Source organism: Pezoporus wallicus, unplaced genomic scaffold (genome assembly GCF_028554395.1).
Source record: "Pezoporus wallicus isolate ANWC-B61680 ecotype Strahan unplaced genomic scaffold, APGP_CSIRO_Pwel_v1 scaffold_8224, whole genome shotgun sequence".
NCBI classification, from domain to species: Eukaryota; Metazoa; Chordata; class Aves; order Psittaciformes; family Psittacidae; genus Pezoporus; species Pezoporus wallicus.
Genome location: NW_026641935.1, coordinates 803,537 through 820,569, shown reverse-complemented (window position 1 = coordinate 820,569; position 17,033 = coordinate 803,537). Strand labels below are relative to the sequence as shown.

The 17,033-nt window shown below is 42.5% G+C and overlaps 1 protein-coding gene across 1 annotated transcript in view; it reads left to right on the top strand.

Moving 5' to 3' along the window:
• The window catches only part of KIAA1958 (KIAA1958 ortholog), a 74,971-nt gene extending 59,270 nt beyond the window's left edge, over positions 1–15,701 (top strand). The window contains exon 4 of the transcript XR_008974481.1: positions 15,541–15,701. The gene's annotated coding sequence lies outside the window, so the exon portion shown is untranslated. The remainder of the gene's footprint in view (positions 1–15,540) is intronic.
• The last annotated feature ends 1,332 nt before the right edge of the window (positions 15,702–17,033 follow it).

Below are 17,033 nucleotides of genomic sequence, written 5' to 3'. Positions count from 1 at the left end.
GTGGAGAATGTGAGCTTACTGTGACAGCCCCCATTTTATAGGGATTGTTTTGTTCTGCTTTGTGACATCTCTAGTAACTCCAGCTTCCAGCTGGTGCTGATGACAGATTGCCTGGCAAATCTGCCTGATGGGGCAGCCCCAAATACTTGTTGAAGTAGTTAAACACATATGGCCAAAATATGATACCCAAGTAGTATCATAGTCCAAAAATAAATTCATTAGCTTCAAAGGTCTTAATCTGTGGACAGTTGGAAGGAATTGAGTGACCACAACTCAGTGAATTACCATTTGTATTAAGGCCCTGGGATGGTTGTTAACGCACTGAGGGGGAGACTTCTGATTCAGATCACTCTCATGGTTTTGCCTCATGCTGTCAGGAGAGTAGATATCCCAGTTTCTGCAGCACAGCTCACAGGTGAGAACTCAGTAGCTGTCTCTGAGTACTCCAGCTGAGGGTGTCAGACCTGCTCCACCAGCAAGCTGCAAGCTCACCGTGGTGGTGTGCCCCTTCACTGCACGGGAGGGACATGGCAGTGTGGCCAAGGACTAGTGCTGACAAATCTTACAAGCTTTCCTCTCTGCCTACAGCAAAGGATCAGGGTCTTCTACCATGGCTCTTTACATGGAAAACCTTTTCCCATGAAGTCAAAAGAGTGGCTGGCAAAACACCATACTGTTCCCATCTATCACAGTCCATAAGCTGGTGGTTAGGTAAGGTGGCTTACAGTGCAGCACTGCAGGTGGCTGCCTGTGCTCCTGACTATACTGTGCTCTGATGTGAAAGCTGAATTTTTGCCCCATAGTAGGGCTGTGATGTCTGCAAGATGAGGGTAGCTGGCTCCAAAATGGCTCCACTGTTCTCCTTTCTTTTTCCCTTCCTTTTTCCTTGCCACTCACTTTTCTTTGATCTGGTGTTACACCTCTTCAGCGAGTTTCAACTTACTTTTTCTCACATTTCTACTTCTTCTGCTGCATTTCTGCTTAGCAGAAAAGAGACAGTATGGCAGAGTCATTAGCCTGGTTCAGCTACTCCAGCCTTTTAACCCATCAAAAAGGTAAGGCAGATTGAGACCCTTCTGAATCATTTTCAGATGAATTGGTTGCCTCCAGAACCATTTACCAGCTTTTGGGAAATTGGTTCAGTGCTACCAAGAACAAAATTTGGCCTTGAACTTAAGAAAGAGGCAGCGTGCCAAAGCACAGGCCTGCACACAGTCTGCACCAATGTAAGTGCTGGCTTTCCCATGTGGCCTTCTCATGACACCAAACCAAGAGTCACACACGGGGATAATACGTGGATGTCACTGGATGGATCTGGATGCAGTTTGCATAGTACATGCACTTGGATCTGTTCATGTGATAGCACATTTAGCTGGGCAGAGCTGTGGGCACTTGGACAGCTTCAGCTGTATTGTATTAGTCACTCATGCATGATATTGTGGGTTTCCACAGTGCGCATGTATTCATGCAGGTAGTTGGAACTGAAGTCTCTGATATCTGGCTGTTGCAAACTGCCTGTTCAAATATATATTTATGCAACTAAATGTATTTTTAAGTGCAGGAGAATGAAATACTGTTGTGAACTACATTGTAAACTAAATTACAAGGGATATCTAAAATAACAGCACATACCTTGGTCATTTGCATAGTGCAATAATTCTGTGTTAGCAGCATCCAGGCTATTGACATATATACATCAGATAGGACATACAGGACAATCTAACAGTGTCCCTGTTGAACATTCTTCTTCATGAAGAATATCAACTTTTTCAAACTGTTTTTTGTGTTTTTTTTTTAGAAGATGCTGTTAACTGGTATTCAGTCTACAGCATAGTTGCCCTCTTAGAAAGCTGTGTAGAGAATGAGATGCAAGCAACAGATGTTTGTGACCGGATCTTGTTCTGCTGTTTGTGCAAGCAATGTGGGGTGGATGATGGGGATCACGAATTGGCACCATTAGGTTATTGGTTGGACTCAATGATCATACAGGTTTTTTTCCAACCTAACGATTCTGTGAGTCTAAGAGCAGGTGTTCTGTCACTGTAGAGCCTGGGCTGCCCTAAGGACTGAAACAGCCTTAAAGTAAACTGAGATTCCTGTTGCACTAGGTTTCCTCCCTCATATTTCCCCTTTCTTGTCACCCTGTGTGAGTACATCCCATAAGTGCATTGACTGACCTGATGAGCACATGTGTGCATGGGTTGATCATTCCTTCTGACAATAAGCTGCAAGTGACTGTGATTGACTGGTCTTCCCCATCCCCAATATCCCTGTCCTCACTGTCCCTGAACCTCTAGTATTTCCCTCTCCTGGTGTCTGCACCACGGGGCAAGGGGACCACTTTGCGCAGGGTGGCTCTTGGCTGAGAGCTCCCTCCCTTCCTATCAAGTGACCTTGTGCTTTGGGGATAACGTGCTCAGGGCGGACCACCTCGTGTTGGGAACACGGGGTTTGTGGGATACTGCATGTGAGCACTTTGGAGGCTCACATCTTTCCTTCTGAAAGCACTCTCCCTCTCTGTTCTCTTCTACTCCTTTTGCGAAAGCTTCCAAATAGTGAAATTAGATGAAATTCGCTCCTGTGTAGAGTATCAGGCCCACATCTGTGCACTGTTTGGTCTTCCACTGACATTCTTAAAATAGGACTGAGATGACTGGTCCTCAGCAGTACATAACTTCTGGGCTCACTCCATCATGGAAATCAGTTCATCTCAAGTGGTGAGACCAACAGGACGTCATGACCTCCCTGACTCCCTGAACTCCCAGAGGCAGTGTTAATGTGTGGGAAGGAGAAGAACTTACAGGACACAGAAATGTCATTTGATTTGCCTGAAATGAGCCAGTTCATGCCTCTGGGTTAGAGTAGAGAACTCAGCTGTTCACTATGAAATGTGGCGGGAAGTGGGTCTGCATTTCTTAACAAATGTACTTTGCTAAACATTAGTGTGAAGAGATGATTGCTTTGCTGTCCTTGTTCTTAAGAGAGAAGATGTATTTTCTTTCTGTGCGTTCATGTGTGTACTGAATCTGCACTCTCAGTGCTGAGGAGGAGTGTGGAGAGAAGGCATAAAGTATGGATATATTCCTAGCCAAGGAAATTGAACCGTACTTTCTGGTGATGGTCTCCATGTGCTGAGATGTGCCTTGATGGCTGGGGACAGTACTGCATCAGATGGTATTTCCTGGCACATCCATTCGCTTTCTGCAGAGCCAGCTTGAGTGTCACTATAGCTCTCTCCAAAAAATGAGACCCTGGGGATACCTTGTCAAGGACAACTCTATCAGCCACTCATCTGAAAGCCAAGAAAGAGGGAAGGCCCTAAGCACAACTAAATGATGATACTTTTCCCATGGACACCATATGATGGACACATGAGTCTACACTCTATCTCCTCAAGGGTTTTGGAAAGCCAGGTGCCACCAGGGACATCACAACTCCACCTCTTCCACAACAGCATAACTTCAGCTGGTGATGGAGTGGCCCTTCTGGGGACAAGTTGGGTTTCTCCAAGCCACCCACCAAGTTGCATGGTTGCACTGCTTCCAGCTCCACTTATACGAACCAGGTGCCAGCCCATCCCTCCCCACTCTCTGTCTGAGGCTCTATGGAGCTCTACTGAAGCTGTCTTCGAGCACCTTGACCCTTCCTGAGAGCAGCAGAGAGGCATTTACAGCAGTAATAATGGCAAGATAAAGTCCACAGCTTAGAGACACCTGTGAGCTTGTTGAACAGTTTAACACTAGCCATTCACTGGAACAAGTTCAAAGCAGTGGTGAGGTCTAGAGCTTTACTTCCTGATCTGTTGGGAGAAGAAATTGCTTTGGCACAAAATTTGCTTGTTACATGAACTGATGGGTTTTAACATAGTCTGCAGAGTCTCTGTCTCAAGCAAGGAATTTATTTCCTCTGTTCTCTCACTGAATTGTTAGTTGGTAATACAGACAAAATTCTATTTGTTTTGCTATACAAATGCCATTAAATGAGTTGTCTGTGCACTGGAATTGGAATTATTGTTTCAAAGGGGTCAGGATGCTTTTGCATGATCTTTTATTCTTGTAGTCAGCATTCATTATGCAGCAGTCACTAGATTCTGAAAAAAGCAGTACCTTTTCAAATTTCAATTTGACCTTTTGTAGTTAATAGAGGTTTCATTCACAGTGTTTATAGAAACTGGTGAAGTAGATGCTATCATTGAAATGCAGTGGGATAGTGTTTCATGGGAATGAGAAGAACTGTTAAGCTATTTCACAATACTTTGGGAATCTGCCTTTGCAGTTTTTTGGTTACTACTGTTTTATACAGTCCAACATATCAAAAAAAAATGCAATGAAACAGCCAAGTGAGGGAAAAAGAATTCAGTTTTGGACAATTATACTGTATTATGCTAGAAAACTAAACTCTTAAAATTAATTTTACAGATACTATCTTTGCCAGTTCAGCTGTTATTTTTGTAATCAAAACCAGCTTTCTAACATTCCAAATTGATCTACTTTCTGAAGGCTGTAATCTTGCCAAGACTGCCCTCCTTACAATTATAGCGTGTCTCTACTAGCCTGAATCGCATGTAGCCTTAAGTCTGGTTTACCCTACACGGTCTCTGACAGAATTCCTCCTTTTCTTCTACTATCACGCATTAATACTTTTAGCCTTTGTCACATTTCCAGCCTGAAAACAAGCTAAAGCAGGAGACACATTTCAGCCTCTATATCTTCAGCAGTATCTATACTTTGCATTAGAATGCATGTAGCTAAGGCGAGGCAATAGTAACTGGCTTCAAACTGATCTTGATAACTTCTGTGAAGGAAGACTCATAGCAAGGGGTTTGGAACCAGATGATCTTTAAGGTCAACCCAAATCATTCTATGATTCTATGAAGACAAATCTTGTAATGGCTCTGAGGCTGAAGGTGCAGTGAATGATGACTGCAGTGTAAATCACTTTGTGGAAACTTTGTTTTCTGCATGGTTCTTGTAGTTGAGATCTTGCAAGCTTTGCCTTCCATGAGAGCTTTGTCTGTAAGTGTCTTGCCAGACCGGGTTCTTCTGCACAAGGCTGGGTGCATGGATGTGAAATGCAGATGCAGAAATACCCAGAGCATTCAATGCTGCACAGACAAAATGTGACATGAAACCTCTTAATGGGGTTAGAAAGATGTCAGGGGAAAAAGTGGTGAGAAACTGATTTTGCACCTGTTTATGGCTTTGCCTGCTAGCTGGGTGGTGCTGCTGCTGGAGAGGATTTGGTGCCAGTTCTGCAGAGCATTGTGGGAAGTGCATGGCTGTACTGCCTGCTTCCACACAGCTCGGGCTGTGAACATGCTAAGCTGTAAGCACATGACTATCCCCTTTGGAGCAAATGGGTCTGAATTGTGCAGGGACGGACATTGCTTGGACATAGTTGTGTTGTAGTGCTTGTTTTTGTCAGTGTGACCCATCTACCTCAGGGTCATATTGAGACCTGTTAGGGAAGACCAAATATTCAAGACTGGAAGTAAAAGAAGTGGCAGACTATCTAAGTGTTATGAAGGCAGTGGAAAGGCAGTGGAAAAGCCCAGCAATCATAATGGCAGTTTTTGTCTTCTTTTTCTAAAGAAGGCAAGCATAATCCTTATCCTTTAATATCTTACCTTGTTTTACACTGGAATTAGAAAATCTTTTCCATTTATTTTAATTATCTGCTGGCTTTAACTCTGCCTTTGAAAAGCATTTTTGCTATGACAACCCTTGGTCTCATAGTGAGCAACGCTAGGGAGAAACAGCTAAAGTAGGACTTCTATCTCTCCTTGCATGCAATGTTTAATCTTTCTAATCTTTTAACATGAATGTATTTTCTCCCATTTTGTAAATTCATTACCAGTGTTTCTTCCCCAAAAAAATGGTTGAAAAATGTGTTTTGCTTTAACAGAACCAAATTTCCATCTAAAACTGTGAATTCTCTTAAGTGACCAATTCATTCTCAGAGTTAAACCTCTTGCTAAGGCTAACTTCCAGTCACTGACTTTAATGGCAACTCAACTTTTTTAAGACCAGTTTGTAAAAAAGTAGATTTTTGTTAATGCTTTTATTTTGTTTTATAATAAAAAGATTCACTGTCTTGCCAAATAAAATGACAGTAATAATATTAATAATGATAATTCTATGCATTGTGTGATTCAGTGATGTTGCTGTTGAACTTTTGCACGTTTTCAAGATGTTCTGATGTTTGTGTGTTTCTGTGGTACTTGTAAAAATGCTAACCATTGCTGCTATAATCACCGCCATTGTAGGTAAATGAAAACTGTACTATGAAGCTGTGCCAGTTAGAGTGTATTTTGTGTGTCATGGTAATACTCTGCATTCTGCTGTTCATTTCCTCTTTTAAGCCAGTATTTAGTGCCTTCTGTAGAAGGAATCAATATGTTGTGGTAGACAGGAGGTGCCAAACTTCTAATATCTTGTTCTGCACAGATGATCACTTACCAGCTTGAAAACTAAAAAAAAAAAGAAAAAGGAAAAAGGAAAAAAAAAATCTTGAACTCTCAATCTTTCTTTAAAGTGTCTTCTTATTAATTGTCATTTGGGTAAAAAACCTTTAATAGGGGTGAAAAGAAGCCATCTTCCCCAGCTACGCCTCCTGCAGCAGCAGTCTGCCAACTGTGAATTGAGGGAACACGCAGTACCCAAATGTTCTTGTTGGTAAGGGATCTAGTGATTAGCCAGGGCTGCCCAAGTCATTGCAGAGCATGCTAAAATGCTATTTAATGCAATCAACCCTCTGATTACCATCAGAAACTGTTAGCTCTCTTAATACTTGTTAGCCTGCCCTTGTAAACAAGTGTCAGCCTGGTCAAGTGGTAGATTCCATTCCCTGTTCCGCCTCCAAAGAAGCCACACATTGCTGCCAAATGAGACTTGGATGAAATTCAAGCCCAAGATTTTTGGTCTTGTTCTTTCCAACTGCTTTCATGGCAGACAAGCCTTGTTTATCAAAATTCTGACATTGCATTTTCAGTTCCTGTTGCACCCTCTGCTTAGAATCTGGCAGTATAGCAAACAGGCACATGCATACACATTCATTTTCATTTTGATGAGATTTTGACAGGCTGAAATTGTACCACACTGTAATCATACAACAGAAACAGGCAGGAGGGAAATGCGAGATGTGCATCTGTGTAGTTCATTTCCCAGCCACCAGGCATCGTCCAGTGAATCTAGGCTGGTCTTTAATATTTTGTGTGGAAAAGAGAAAAAGCTAACCATCAGTTTTACATCTTTACTGAGAGCTGAAAGCCTGTTACATATCTTGAAAAGGCTTTTCAAATAAGAATACCAAGTCACCAGAAAAACTGTATGATTGGGAAAATAAGAGTGCATTATATTCATCCTTACAGGTACTGGTCTAGAGTGATCTCTGTTCCCATCTCTTGGAGGGAATGGGGTTCCCTTCAGAAATGCTAGGTCCTTTTACTGTCCATTAAAAACTGGTAGCTTCTTCAGGCTTGTTTTGCCAGAGCAGATGCCAGCTGAGACCAGTTTTCTCCATTGTTTTGCTTGTCTGACATTAAATATGTTGAATACATAAATAAGCAGTAGTACATGGTCTTATTTTATGCATTTCTTCCATTTATAGCTAGATCTGAGGCTCCATGGTCCCACCAGTTCCACTAATTGTCTTACCAGTTAGTCTTCATAGCTTATTTTATGTGTTGGTCCAACTTAAAAGAAAGGAAAAAAATCATATTCTTGCAGCACAGCACCTGTTTTTTTACCCCATCTTCTTCTCTTCCACTGTGAATCTAGATAGAGCTGCATTATCTTCAGCTTAGATTTAAATCAAGAAAGGAACCAGTATCCTTTATTTAGCAGTTTGCACTCTGGAAATGCTGTTACGGTTTTATAGGGTACATCAGGATTTAGCTTGCTGCCTGTGGCTTCAGTAGCTTTTGTTTGCTTTTCACTGTGGTTCACTGGTTTCAAGATACAAACTGGCCAATTTAGATACCACCTTCCAATTACTGTGACGCCTTTAGTGTACTTGTCAGTCCTGTAATTGCCCTTGTCATTGTGTTTTGTGTGAGGTACATTATATCGCAGGACAAGCTTTCTTTTTATTTTTGTTTTGTTTTAGAAATACTGTATCTTGGGCTGTGGTGCTGAAAGCTCTCCAAAACCCAGTGGAATTTGGGGACTTACTTAGTCTTTTTTAGACCCTTTGCAAGCCTCAGCTGTAATCAGCAGTTTAAGGCAGAGATCCTGGCATAAGCAGCGCCACACATCTTCCACTCAAAATGTAGTTTCCTGCATGTAGGACACATCCTTACACAGATCTTTTGCCCCTGCATTAGGGAGAAGTAATATTCTAATGCTTTTTAATGCATTAAGCTCTGCAAATTTGGAATATCTGACAGGAAGGGAGAGATCACTGGACCTTTTTCTGAAAATGTGAGGAAAATTGTCAACTATAGTCCATTTTCAGACCTCATTCAACCCCATTGTCCTTGAATTACTTTCTTTCCAAAGTTGCACAGAGACGTGAGAAAAACAAGCAAAAAGGCTTTGCTGTTGTAAATTAGGAAAGATTTCATAACCTACTCTAAGCCCCAGATCCCCAGATGGGTTTCTAGGGTTGGTTATCTTTTTACTCACCAGCTGGATTGGTTTTGACCTGTGTGGATGCCATGTTGCTATTTCTGAGGTGTCTTTTTAAGAAACAAATTTCATACAGGATGAAGTTCTTCCCAGGTGAAGAAGTCAACAAAGTTGTCTGTCACCTGTACCAGTTGAGAACTATGTTATGTTGGGTTGTTGAGGGTTTTTCCCCTACTGCAAGACACACCACTCTTCTTTAATTAGAATAAACAAGGGCATGTTGTACTGCTGTCTGCCACACTTCAGTAAGATGCCTCCTTGAAAAATGCTCTTTTAATGTACTTTCATAGTACAAAAGTGCCCTCAATAAGAAGATGGTACAACCAGAGGTTTTTTTGGTTGGGTTTTTGTTTTTTTTTAAAGGTATCTGAGTTTCATCCCATTCTCAGTTGTCAGATAATTAGGCTTTGAAAAGAATGATTCGGTTGTATGCTAATTGGAGTATGACATTGACTTTTACTGATCTGCAGATTTCAGATGTCCTTATCTTTCTAGCACTTCAGCTCCATTTTTATTCCCTTGTTTATTTCTCTGAGAAATCTGGTTCTGCTGTGTTACAGACTGATTTCACTGTCCGTACAATGTTTGCCACTATTGTAGTGTGACCTTTAATTTTCATTTTATAAGATATGTATTGGTACAGCCTTAAGCTTACAGAATTAAAGGCCATTTTAAAATAATTGAGATAGGTAATCATCGATGTCTGTGATAAGTGCATGCTTTATTCACGGTATTTTGTCTGTAATTAGGTGTAACAACCAAGTCTTGTGTATTTAATAAACTGTTTTCTGCAAAGTTGACTGCTTTCTTTACTCAAGTGAAAACAATTTACTTGGCAATTTGAAGCATATTGTATACAAAAAAAACACAGCTCTCTCTCACTTTTCAGTGTCAGCATTATCTGAGAAGTTCCCATGGACCTGTGATGCATTTCAATTAGCAGAGTACAAATAGGCTTACCAAGTAATAGTTGCTGTCATACCCTCTTTAACTTCTGGGGCTCTGTTTCACGAAAACATTTAAGCAATTGCTTAAATAAGTCCTTCCCTGCTCAGGAATGTACTTAGAAGCAAGCTTGACTTGAACCATGTAGTCATTTAATCTCACCTAGGTAGAACTGAAAGCCTACATCTTGAGAGCCTTTTTGGATTAAAGTAATTTTCCTGAACCTTATCTGGTTACATCAATTCCAAGGAACAGTTTGGCTTGAAATTATTTATTTTGCACTTAGAATTTCAGCACTATGGTCTGCTCTTCACATAGTTCTGTTTTAAGGTTCATCTAGAATAAAAGTAAATGTGCCTCCAAGGATATGCATCTTTTAAGACAGTTGCTTGTCAAGTCTGACTTCTCTCCATTCAAGAGGTTTTAAAATTAAAAAAAAACACAGAAAACTAAAGCTAATAAAGCCTCTATATTATGAAAATGAAACATCTGGAATGGAAAAAATCCATTGAGAGCCCCAACGCAATTCCGCTGAGCTGTGTTCATGACATGATAACTGTGTTGGAGAACGTCAGAGTGTCTCTGCCAAAGGAACACGAGAGAAAAAGGAAAAAGCCAAATCCCTTGGGGAACTACCATCTAGGGACCAGCAATGTATTTGTGTTGGTATTAGGATATCAGTGAAGGACAGTAAGAGCTATGTGAGCTCTAAACCTCATGGGTGAGGTACACAGAGGACCATGATTTTCACCAGGTATTCTGGGACTGCATTTCCATCACCTGGCAAATTCCAGTAAATAAATCCCCTTCTTGCTGCTTGGTGCTAGCGTTGGGACTGTGTGCTGTTGCTCGACACAACAGCACATAAAAGGCATCACGTGAAAGGTCCTGCCATGGTCCCAGTGTCAAGTGAAAATTAAAAACGGCAGCCTTTGGATGAAAGGACAGAGAAGTGAGATATGGGCAGGTGATGGCCAGGGGATACCAGTGCTTTTGCTGTCTGTTGCAAATGCAAAGTAAACTTGTTGGATTAAACTCTGTATCTTGGATAAAGCTGTCTTCACATGGGTTGAAATTAATGTTCTTTTATTTGCTCTAAAAGGGAGTATGCTTGTGGTGTTTAAAGGCTAATGCAAGTTCAGCTAAGCAAATTGTTAGATTTCTGGTGACTGAACTGCTTTCACTTTTCCCTTTGTACAATGATTTTACCCAGATTGCTGCTTTAAGAACCAGCATGCTGCATAGCCTGTGGGATGGCTGCATGTCCTCTCCTCCTTCTCTCATAGCCAGGTATGACCAGCAGCAGCATACACATGTTGTGTGCAGTCTTGGAGGGTTCAGGCCTTCTGGGTAGCTAGGCAAACAGCTCAGGCTCAGGCAATCCGGAGTACTTACCCAGGATAACCTTGCAAACTGTATAGAGCTTCCTAACTGATGCTGACTACAGCTGAACACTGAGGAAGTTGCTTGGGCTTGGAGACATTGTGACACATTGACTCTTCAGATAGGTTTTGGGGATGGCAAAGTGGGGTCTCTAACTCACTGGTAATTTGCTTTGCAATGTACACCGAAGACAAGTGGAAATTGGCACCTATCCCTGGAAAGATCAATAAGATTTCTTTATAGTGTAGCATAATGGCTTACTATGTTATGACCTTCACTACTGATAGCATTTAATAATTTTAATTGAATAATTAAAAAAAAAATAAGATGGCTATGTATAAGATTTAAAAAAAAAGATGGCTATGTCTAAGATTAAAAAAAAATTAAGACGGCTATGTGTAAGATGGCTATGTCCATTTTTATATGGACACTTTGTTCCAAGGGCCAAATTTCCAGAGGTACCAGTAAGAGAATGCCCATGTAAGACTGGCAGCACATGAGCATTCTTAGTGTCTCCTGAAAAATGTGAGGAAACAACACCTGGAAGAGCTTGAAGGCAAAATCCTTCACATAGATTATTCACCTCAGAGCTCCTTGTGTGCTTGCAAGTACAATATGTTTAGTTATTCTTGTCCCATGCAAAATGCCAAACAGAGCAGGACTGGAGAGAAGAACTGCTTCAAATGTACACCGAGGGAAAGGTAAGCAGAGGCATTGAGTGTTGAGGAGATAGGATGCTGCTAGCCATGGAGCCATTAACCTGGTAATACAAGATGATGCCATTCATCAGCGTTTGGAAGGACATTTCTGTGTGTCTTGGTGAGGGACGCTCAGAAACCTTTTGGAGGTGCAGCACAGCCAGATGTTCTCGTGTGCAGAGGGTTCCCTGAGGAAACTGTTGAGCAGACAAGCATTGTCTGTCCGGTAAAGACAGATACTTCTGCAATGCCATCTGCTCATGGGGGGTGCCTCTCCATGTTATCTGTGTCATTTAGGCTCCTGGGACTGGAGCCCCTTCTGGAAGAGGGACTGGTTACACAGTGGTAAAATGTGGCCATCAAATTGCTCAGCAGACAGGAAACAGGCCATGGTGGTGCTGAACCAGACACCTGGTGCCTGCATGCCACCTTGGTGGCTCCAAACAGCATCTAAAAGCCTCCTCTTTCCAAACAACAGTGGTATCTGCCATGAGCCTGTATTAATGTCAGCAATATCACACATGGGCTAGCACAGAAATGAGTAAAGGCCAGTTAAAGATGAGTGGAATGTGTGGATCTTAGGAACCTCCAGATATGGCAGAGGTCTTCATTTCTTTGTTTAGGGTAGATCGGTGGGGAGATTAGTATTTTGCATAGAGGGAAGATGAATACAACCCCCAACTTTTCTAATGGAGTGCCACTGAGGCAGTGACTGCTCATTTGCAGTGTGAACAACAGCGAGTGCTGTGTGAGGAGTGGCCTTTGCTTTAGGGGAAGAATGCAGAGATATAACCAGCCTGAGATCTCGTGAGGTTTTATGGCATCTTACTAGCTCATCTGGCAATGTGCCCCTTCTTCCCTCTCCAAACACACACAGAGTGCAACGGCAGGGTAGCATATGCCTATAGACATTTACCATGTGCATTTCAACTTAAAAGGTCTGGTGTGGAGCACCTGCAAACCATCAGAGCTGCATGCACAGTTGTCTGCATTGATGTAGGGTGTGGACACGTTTTGGCAAGCAATGACAAATGTGTTTTTTTCCTGCATGATGTATCACCTCAGTGACAGAAGTTTGGCAAGAGGGGCTGTGCCTGTGCAGATGGCCTTTCTGTGTGTGACTTTGCAGTGTGCCACCAGGTGAACTGAAAACGAAGATGACTTTTTCGAAGGAACCGTCATTATTACTGTGCTGTTCAAGTGCTGTGCATTCTAACACCTAGCCTGAATTCCCTGAAGTGTTGTTTGAAAATAAGCCCCCAAGTGACCTCCAGGAAGAGGGAGGCAAAAGACATGTTAGAGGTGAGGGAACAGGGCCTTACAACTTAGGTGCAAGATCTCCTCTACGTTTGTAAGTTACTCTCAGTTACTACAGCAGTTCTGAGTCAGGACTTGTGTGCTTTCACAAGCAGCTTGTGAGCTCCACACATAAAAAGGCTGTCTTACGGGACTTGATCCAGAACATGCAACTGTTGATGTGATTATAACCTGGAGCACCAGCAAGGCCCTTCTGGATATGGGGTGTGTGTTCCTGGCTGCTTAATGCTTTTACAAATTCCGTCTGACGGGTCCAAGTGGGAACGCCTGGCAAGGGTGTAGGTTTTGTAAGTGTCTCTGGCAGTGTCCCAGCACCTCCATCGAGCACTCCACGAGGTGTTCCGAAACAATTTAAGATGCCTAGAGCATCATCTGGCTGCTGACAAGTGATGTCAGGCCAAGAGACTTGTGGTTTCATTTGCAGCCACTGAAGTCAACGAGGAAGGCAGCATGGGCGTGCCCTCATCTTTAAACAGAGCCTGTGCACTGGTGTGCTTTTCAAGCAAGATCCTAGCCTTCTTCAGGACAAGTTCACATTGCCTGAGAATGAAAGGGTTAAACTGCTTTCTCATGGACTAAAGAAAGCAAATCTTCATTATGCTGATTTAAACATAAAAAAATAAAAGAAAAAGCAAGGATTATCTGTTTCCTGCAGGAGTGGAAAATTGGACAGTTCTTGTTCCAGCCTTCTGATGATACAACACCCTTACAGATGGTAGCTGATAAATGCCTGCCATCGTTTCATTTCATTTTTATCTTGTTACGCTAAAACTCCTTTGCTGCAAGTATTAAAACTGTCACAATGCACTGCTCACAGTCGCCCTCACTTTCTTACCCGGCTACACTTTCTTTTAGAGCAACTCATGCCAATTTTTGTAGTTTCTGAGGGCAAAGTGCCTAGTGAGAAGAAAAGGAAGAAGCAATACGGTCTTTAGTGGCAATCACCATGCATAAGGTGTGAAGCATCCCTGGACAGCTGTCTGTGGATCCTGTTCTGATGCAGCACTTGACTCACTGTCCCAGTTCAGGGCTGAAGTAGCACTGATAAAATGCTGTTACTGTTTGCACTGTCAGCTATCAGAGGTCAGCTCAAACCAGATGCCTGTTTTGAAAACCTGGAATTTGGAGAATTCAGGAACTATAACTCAATTTCCTAGTGCACGATAAACCCTGACTTGGAAGGCCATAATCCATCTTAGTCTGTCTTTTCTTGTGGTTCAATAGATTGTCCAAGTGATCCTGTGATTCAAGAAATAGCCACCATAATTTTCACACCAAGGCCTGTCAGAATTAAGACCTGTAGGATTAATCTCAGTATGAGAACTTAAGTGAGGCTGGTGCTGTTATGTCTTTCAAGGCAACTAACACTGTATGGTTAGGCTCTTCGTTTTAGTAGGCTCTTTCCCAAAGTGCTCTTGGTGCTCTCAGAAGAAGTCCTTGGGTGAGCCAGCAGTGTGAGCTTGTTTTGCTTGCAGTGGGTTCTTCAGTCAGGTTTATGCAATCCCTTTACCTTTTATATACTATATTAACAGCAAAAGCTGCAATAATAAAAACCTCTTTTTAAATCACCTCTTCCTAGTGTGCAGAGTTACACCTCTGGGGCTGCAGTAACAGTCCGCTAGGACTGCGAACAGAAGGTTAGGAGGAGAAATCCAGTATCTCCCAGGGAGTACCACCTTTTCCCTTTTCCCGCAGAAGTGAGATGGTCATCGTGGGGATCACTAACTCAGCTGTGAAAGGTTGTTCTGAACGTCCATGCACTATTTCACAGCTAACATGCATTGGGCTGCTGAATCCATTAGCTGCAGCGCTGTAAGAAGTAGACTTATAGTGGATATAATAAAATTATAGTGGCATCATAAAAATGTATTACTCTTTCATAAAGAATATTAAGTGTCTGAACATCTATAAAAAGGTTCTCCATCAATCTTCTACTTTCAGTGACTGCCTGTGGGGCTGAGGCTCTCCTTTTAAGAAATGCATGCTGCATGTCCACTTAACTCATGGTATCCATCAAGATGCACCTGCCTTTGGTCCATTGAAGCAACAGAGCCTGATTCTGTTGTGCCTAACAGGGAGTAGAGGTGGGTATGAGTGGAAAATCCTACTTGGTTAGCACTGCCAGAGCAGCTTGCATCGGGTGCAGCAGACATCAGTGGTGGTGTGTCACCCTGGCAGCTCAGAGTCAGGTCATATAGGTATAGGACAAATATTTCCCTTGCTCCTGAGTTGGCTCACAAAGGAAAAACCTTTGCCTTTGTCACCCACCTACTGTTTCTGCAGCAAGGTAAAAGATATGTGTTACTCCTTCTCTATGGCTGGCCCTACATTTTGTGCCATGTGTGGCAGTACATTTTTAGCCTTGTGGAGACATTAGGGTGTTTTTGTGTTGGTGCTCCTTCTGCTGCGTCTGAATTTTCAGTGCACAAAGTCATGGGAAATCATGAGCTGTGTTTCATCTTCCTTATATTTCTCACATTTTGTGCAAAACACCAAGTTTCTCGTAGCCAGGAATGGCAGCATGTCAGTAGGACAAGCTATTTCATCCCCATTTTGGTTTGTTTTCTAAGTGCATTCAACTAAGCTCAGCAAGATTCCTGTGTTTAATTTTGATGATGACCTCAAATACCTGAGTATCAGTGCTGTGAACCCTAACACCACCAAGGCCACCCTCTATGCTCTCAACGTGTTGAGATACTGGTGCCTGACTAAAGAACTCAGAGATTACACGGACATCACTAAGGTCAGAAAACAGCAAAATACTGCTTTTTCAGTGGTGGCAGCCAGTCCCCCTGGTCAAATGAAGTTATCATAAAGTTTAGAAAGAAATGGGGTTTCAGCCTCCTTTAAGTTCTTGTGGTCATGGGGACCTTCTAAGATTTGTCTTGGACCTTTCTGTTAATAAAGCTGTAACATTTTCTAACTCACACCCCATTGCCTTTATGGTAGAGCCAGTAGCTTGGAAAACCAGGATGATATTAAAGATTTTCTTGTAGATAAGATTTGTACGCAGCCTTGGCCTTGTGCCCCGTGGGACAAGATTTCCTGCTCTTACCCTAAGGACATACTGTTTGCATGATTTCTGCTCCCAGAGCGAGCCAGTGCAATTCAGGGCATTTCAGAATTTTTCTCCAAAAATGAACTCACAGCAAAATCAGTGCACAAATCAAAACTAAGGACTGTGGCTGAGCACCAAAGGGGAAAAGCCGCACTCACATTTTTAAAACCAAGTCTCTGTGTTAGGTTATTCTAAGGTGCTGGCAAGTTAAAGCTGACTAGCAGCCTGACTGCAATGCTGACATCTCATGGCCAAAAGAAGAAACTGCTACTGCTTCTCCTTTTCCCTTCCTCCTCCTCCTTCTGCTTTCTTGAAAAGATTCCATATGTAACAGGTTACTGCAGAAGTAGAGCATTATGCCCAAGTGGTAGCTCATACATTTGCACACAGTCACACCTCAGTGTGACTGAAACCCTCATTCGCTTCACAAAAGCCAGGGATTTAGCTCCTCCCTTCTGAATCTGGATTTTTACAGCTTGTGCAGAAGTGGTGCTGGCTAGAGAAATGCATCTGGTCTGTCTAAGCATCCTTGCACCTTGGGGTTTCATTCCATCTCTTTTGCTTAGGTAAACATGTAGTCTCTTCCCAAGACTCTAAGGCTTCCCAGAAACAAACTTCTGGGGAAGTTCTGGGGAAGTTTGGGGAAGGGTGGAACCTGCTGCAGGTTTCTTCAGACAAGAGCATGGGCAAGCCGTAAACATGTCTTCCCCACCTGCTACGCATTTCCTTCCTGTAAGCACTTTGACGTATCTTTCCCCTTCCTCCTGTTCCAGATCTGAGCAACAAAGCTCAACAAAGGAAAACAGATGGGTCCGACTTTTTAGCCACAACCCTCCGCACTATTCGATGAGACCTGGACAGGATCCTCAGGAATGCTGGTGCTGGCTGTTCCATCACCAGCAACACCTTCAGCTCTTCCACCATAGGCTCAAGGAGAAGTTTAATGTCATGAGCAATGATGGGACGTCTGGTGCCTGCTCTCACAAAGCTGTCTGCTGCTTCCTT